Here is a 6,674-nt window from a genome sequence, read left to right as displayed (position 1 = left end):
TGCACACAGCCATTCAAAGTGTCTGGATTCAAAGTATATAAAACTAGGCGGAATACATATCGGAGCGATGAATCATATAACGCCTAAGGTGTGGGTGGTGCTGCAATCCGTAGACTATGCTATCACCCATGTAGGGAAAAAGTATCCCTCGCCGTAGCCTCCAACCGTGTACAGACCTCCATAAATAGGTCTCGGTTCTCCATCCGCTGAAGAGGTAACCACAAATGGAGAATACCTGTACATCTGTAGATGACCTGCAACAAAGAACATTTTTTATCGTTAAAAATCTTGTCATTTCTACTTAGCCAGAGTGCCCAGATAACTGCTAGCGCCCCCACCCTAAGAAGCAACTTGAACCTTGAATCGATACCGTGAAGCCAGTTGCCAAAGACATTGGCTACACTAGTCGGGGGATACAGGGTAGATGCGACTTGGATGACTGACCAAATAGATCTTGCAAAATGGCACTGGAAAAAAGGTGTTTAATAGTTTCATCTTGGTGACAAAAAACACACCTAGAATTTCCATGCTAATTCCGCTTGACAAGATTATCTTTGGTAAGAATAACTCCGCGACGAAGATACCATCCAAAAAATTTAATTTTTAATGGTATTTTCATCTTCCAGATTTTCTTATTATTATCAACCGGTATATCAGAATGAAGAATCACATTGTATAAAGATTTGACTGAGAATGTGCCATCTACATGAAGATTCCATCTAAATTCATCCGGTTTAGGTGATAGGTGAATATCTCCCAGTCGTTGAATTAAAGCATTCCATGCCAATAGCCTTTGTCCAAGTAAAACCCGTCTGAACGTCACATTCGGAGGTGAGGTAGCCATTACTGTGGCAACGGTATCACCTTTGCGACGAATAATACTATACAGGGCAGGATACTGTTCACTTAAGGAAGCATTGTCTAACCAAACATCTTCCCAGAACCGTATCTGTTCTCCATTCTTAATAGAGAAAGTACTATGTCGAAAGAATACATTTTTTGTCGCCATGAGACCAGCCCAGAAGTGAGAATCCCCAGGTTTCCAAACCACTTGGGATAGCGCATTCGAGCCAATATACTTTCTACGAAGAATAGTTTGCCAAATCCCATCCTCGGTCAGAAGTTTAAATAGCCATTTACCCAGCAGAGCTGAATTCTTGACCTCCAGGTCATGAACTTCCAGTCCGCCTTGATCTTTGGGACTACAAACTACACTCCATTTAACCAGTCGATATTTCTTTTTCTCGCTGTCCCCTTGCCAAAAGAATCTGGATCGATAATAATCGGGTTTATGCAGAATTCCTTTTGGCAACAGGAAGAATGATAACATATACAGTACCATATTTGTTAGTACTGAATTAATGAGAACCAATCTTTCTCCGAGGGACAACAATTTACCCTTCCAACTACTAAGGCGTTTTTGTAATCTTTCTTCCACAATTTTCCATTCAGCAATTGTAAGTCACCGATAATGAATCGGAATACCCAAATAGCGAATAGGAAATTGTCCTTGCCCACAACCAAACAACTCTGTATATAGAGTCATATCGTTTTGGGCATCTCCGAAACAGAACAATTCACTTTTATGGAAATTGATTTTCAATCCCGACAACTGCTCGAAAGCCGCCAAAATTAATTTCAGATTGCGAGCTTTTTCGAGATCGTGATCCATAAATAGAATTGTATCGTCGGCATATTGAAGGATAGATAAACCCCCATCAACCAAATGTGGGATCACACCTTCAATCTGACCATCAGACTTGGCCCGCTCTATGAGTATCGCCAACATATCCGCTACAATGTTAAACAACATCGGTGATAGCGGATCCCCTTGGTGTAACCCTTTTCGTGTTTGGAAATAGTGGCCGGTGTCATCATTAACCCGTATTGCCACACTACCTCCATACAGAAAATCATAAATTAGAGCACGCCACTTTGGAGAAAAACCTTTCATCCTAAGTGTCTGTTGTAGGAAAGACCACTTGACCTTATCATACGCCTTTTCGAAATCTAATTTTAAAATGACCCCATTTAATTTCTTAGAATGCATCTCATGTACCGTCTCGTGCAACACTACCACTCCATCAAGGATATTCCTTCCTTTCATGAAAGCGGTCTGTGATGGTTGAACGACATGATCCGCAACCGTATTAAGTCTAATGGTGGCCACTTTCGTGAAAATCTTGAAACTGACGTTTAATAGGCAAATAGGTCTATATTGTTGAATCCTTTCTGCCTCATTTATCTTCGGTAACAAAATTACTTCACCAAAATTTAGACGAAATAATTCTAGTTGTCCTGTGTGGAGATCACTGAACAAATCTAGAAGGCCCGATTTAATAGTATCCCAAAAAGTTTGATAAAACTCCGCTGGAAAACCATCTGGACCCGGTGCTTTATTGCATTCCATTTGGAAAATTGCCTTCTCAACCTCATCCTCAGAATAAGGTGCGGTTAGTAGGTCATTTTCTTCCATAGAAACTTGGGGTATGTCATCCGTTAAGTCCTCGTTAAGAGAAAAAGAACTTTCCTCCAGAGGACCGAACAGGTCTTTATAATAATTAGTAATGTATGATTTGAGTTGCTCGTGGCCATCAATCACCCCTTCATCTTGGATGAGAGAATGAATACGCTTTTTCCGATGTCTCACCTCCTTTTGTACCATAAAAATATTTTTTCTCCTCTAAAACGAAAAGAAGTGCTTCTGTATTTTCTTTATTATAGACTTATCAATTAGAGTCCTTCTCAATGTATTTGTATATATACCTATCGGTAGATTTTTTATCTATCACAAACCATATTTGAACCGGTGACAAGAAACCAACTTCTCCAAGGTGGTCTTTTTTTTTGTTGTCCAAATTTACAGGCAAACAACAACAATTAATAGGGTAAAGAAACCCCCAACCCTAGGACCAAAACAATAGTACCAAGCAAAGCCTTCACACATGGAACGAGGATAAGTTGCAGTCTCCATAAATGGAACAATGCCCCAAATCTCCTAGGCATGCACAAGTGCATGTAAAAAACAGATGGCTGTTTGTTTGCACTTGATCACACCAGGAACAAAGAGGGGGACATGGATATTTTCTTCTTCTTATGTTCTCTCTATTTAAGGAAAGATGTTGCATAAGTTGCCATAGGAATTTTTGAATTTTTAAAGGAAGTTTGGTTTCAAAATCCACTTATAATTTGGTCAAACAATATCATTTTCTAACAAAAGGGAAGCGTTCTAGAAGGAGAATCCTGCAATGATGATTGATTAGTGCAACATTCCGCAAATTAAGGACTATGCAAAACAGCTAGGATCTGGAGCAGTGATACGTCTCCGACGTATCGATAATTTCTTATGTTCCATGCCACATTATTGATGATATCTACATGTTTTATGCATACTTTATGTCATATTTATGCATTTTCCGGCACTAACCTATTAACGAGATGCCGAAGAGCCAGTTGCTGTTTTCTGCTGTTTTTGGTTTCAGAAATCCTAGTAAGGAAATATTCTCGGAATTGGACGAAATCAACGCCCAGGGGCCTATTTTCACACGAAGCTTCCAGAAGACCGAAGGGAAGACGAAGTGGGGCCACGAGGTGCCCAGACACCAGGGCGGCGCGGCCCAAGCCTTGGCCGCGCCGACCTACTGTGTGGGGCCCTCGTGTGGCCCCCTGACCTGCCCTTCCGCCTACATATAGTCTTCGTCGCGAAACCCCCAGTACCGAGAGCCACGATACGGAAAACCTTCCAGAGACGCCGCCGCCGCCAATCCCATCTCGGGGGATACAGGAGATCGCCTCCGGCACCCTGCCGGAGAGGGGATTCATCTCCCGGAGGACTCTACACCGCCATGGTCGCCTCCGGAGTGATGAGTGAGTAGTTCACCCCTGGACTATGGGTCCATAGAAGTAGCTAGATGGTTGTCTTCTCCTTATGTGCTTCATTGTCGGATCTTGTGAGCTGCCTAACATGATCAAGATCATCTATCTGTAATGCTATATGTTGTGTTTGTTGGGATCCGATGGATAGAGAATACTATGTTATGTTGATTATCAATCTATGTGTTGTTTATGATCTTGCATGCTCTCCGTTACTAGTAGATGCTTTGGCCAAGTTGATGCTTGTAACTCCAAGAGGGAGTATTTATGCTCGATAGTGGGTTCATGTCTCCGTGAACTGGGAGTGATGAGAAGCCCCTAAGGTTATGGATGTGCTATTGCCACTAGGGATAAAACATTGATGCTATGTCCGAGGATGTAGTTATTGATTAAATTACGCACCATACTTAATGCAATTGTCTGTTGTTTTCAACTTAATACTGGAAGGGGTTCGGATGATAACCTGAAGGTGGACTTTTTAGGCATAGATGCATGCTGGATAGCGGTCTATGTACTTTGTTGTAATGCCCAATTAAATCTCATAATACTCATCATATCATGTATGTGCATTGTCATGCCCTCTCTATTTGTCAATTGCCCAACTGTAATTTGTTCACCCAACATGCTATTTATCTTATGGGAGAGACACCTCTAGTGAACTGTGGACCCCGGTCCATTCTTTTACATCGAATACAATCTGCTGCAATACTTGTTCTACTGTTCTCTGCAAACAATCATCATCCACACTATACATCTAATCCTTTGTTACAGCAAGCCGGTGAGATTGACAACCTCACTGTTACGTTGGGACAAAGTACTTTGGTTGTGTTGTGCAGGTTCCACGTTGGCACCGGAATCCCTGGTGTTGCGCCGCACTACATCTCGCCGCCATCAACCTTCAACGTGCTTCTTGGCTCCTACTGGTTCGATAAACCTTGGTTTCATACTGAGGGAAAACTTGCCGCTGTACGCATCACACCTTCCTCTTGGGGTTCCCAACGGTCGCGTGTTGTACGCGTATCAAGACTGTTTTCTGGCGCCGTTGCCGGGGAGATCAAGACACGCTGCAAGGGGAGTCTCCACATCCCAATCTCTTTACTTTGTTTTTGTCTTGCATTATTTTATTTACTACTTTGTTTGCTGCACTAAATCAAAACACACAAAAATTAGTTGCTAGTTTTACTTTACTTGCTATCTTGTTTGCTATATCAAAAACACAAAAAAATTAGTTACTTGCATTTACTTTATCTAGTTTGCTTTATTTACTATTGCTAAAATGGGTACTCCTGAAAATACTAAGTTGTGTGACTTCACAACCACAAATAATAATGATTTCTTATGCACACCTATTGCTCCACCTGCTACTACAGCAGAATTCTTTGAAATTAAACCTGCTTTACTAAATCTTGTTATGCGGTGTTAGTTCTGATGATGCTGCTGCCCATCTCAATAATTTTGTTGAATTATGTGAAATGCAAAAGTATAAGGATGTACATGGTGACATAATAAAATTAAAATTGTTCCCTTTCTCATTAAGAGGAAGAGCTAAAGATTGGTTGCTATCTCTGCCTAAGAATAGTATTGATTCATGGACTAAATGCAAGGATGCTTTTATTGGTAGATATTATCCCCCTGCTAAAATTATATCTTTGAGGAGTAGCATAATGAATTTTAAACAATTGGATAATGAGCATGTTGCCCAAGCTTGGGAAAGAATGAAATCTTTGGTTAAAAATTGCCCAACCCATGGACTGACTACTTGGATGATCATCCAAACCTTTTATGCAGGACTAAATTTTTCTTCACGGAACCTATTGGATTCAGCTGCTGGAGGTACTTTTATGTCCATCACTCTTGGCGAAGCAACAAAGCTTCTTGATAATATGATGATTAATTACTCTGAATGGCACACGGAAAGAGCTCCACAAGGTAAGAAGGTAAATTCTGTCGAAGAAACCTCTTCCTTTAGTGATAAGATTGATGCTATTATGTCTATGCTTGTGAATGATAGGACTAATGTTGATCCTAATAATGTTCCGTTAGCTTCATTGGTTGCTCAAGAAGAACATGTTGATGTAAACTTCATTGAAAATAATAATTTCAACAACAATGCTTACCGGAACAATTCTAGTAACAACTATAGGCCATATCCTTATAATAATAGCAACGGCTATGGTAATTCTTATGGGAATTCTTACAACAATAATAGGAACACACCCCCTGGACTTGAAGCTATGCTTAAAGAATTTATTAGTACACAAACTGCTTTTAACAAATCTGTTGAAGAAAAGCTTGGGAAAATTGATATACTTGCTTCTAAAGTCGATAGTCTTGCTGCTGATGTTGATCTTTTGAAATCGAAAGTTATGCCTCATGAAAATCATAATAATAAAATTGTTACTACAGCAAATGCCATCCAAGTTAGAATTAATGAGAATATAAGATTGATGGCCGAATTGCGTGCTAGGTGGGAAAGAGAAGAAAATGAAAAAGAAGATAATATAGCTAAAGTTTGGACTATTACCACCACTAGTAATGCTAATGCTACACATGTTGCTGCACCTCCTACTAATAATGGTAAAAGAATTGGTGTTGGCAATGTTTCCACTTCTAATGCAAAGCGCGAAAAACTGCCTGAATCTGCTAAAACTGCTGAAACTACCTGTGATAAAACTGCTGAAATTTTTTCCAACATTGGGGATGATGATCCCATTGCTTTAGATTATAATGGTTTGGATTTTGATGATTGTCATATCTCTGAAGTTATAAAGTTCTTACAAAAACTTGCTAAGAGTCCTAAT

The sequence above is a fragment of the Lolium perenne genome, chromosome 6, assembly GCF_019359855.2.
Source record: "Lolium perenne isolate Kyuss_39 chromosome 6, Kyuss_2.0, whole genome shotgun sequence".
In the NCBI taxonomy this organism is placed as follows: Eukaryota; Viridiplantae; Streptophyta; class Magnoliopsida; order Poales; family Poaceae; genus Lolium; species Lolium perenne.
This window is presented reverse-complemented; position numbering follows the sequence as displayed.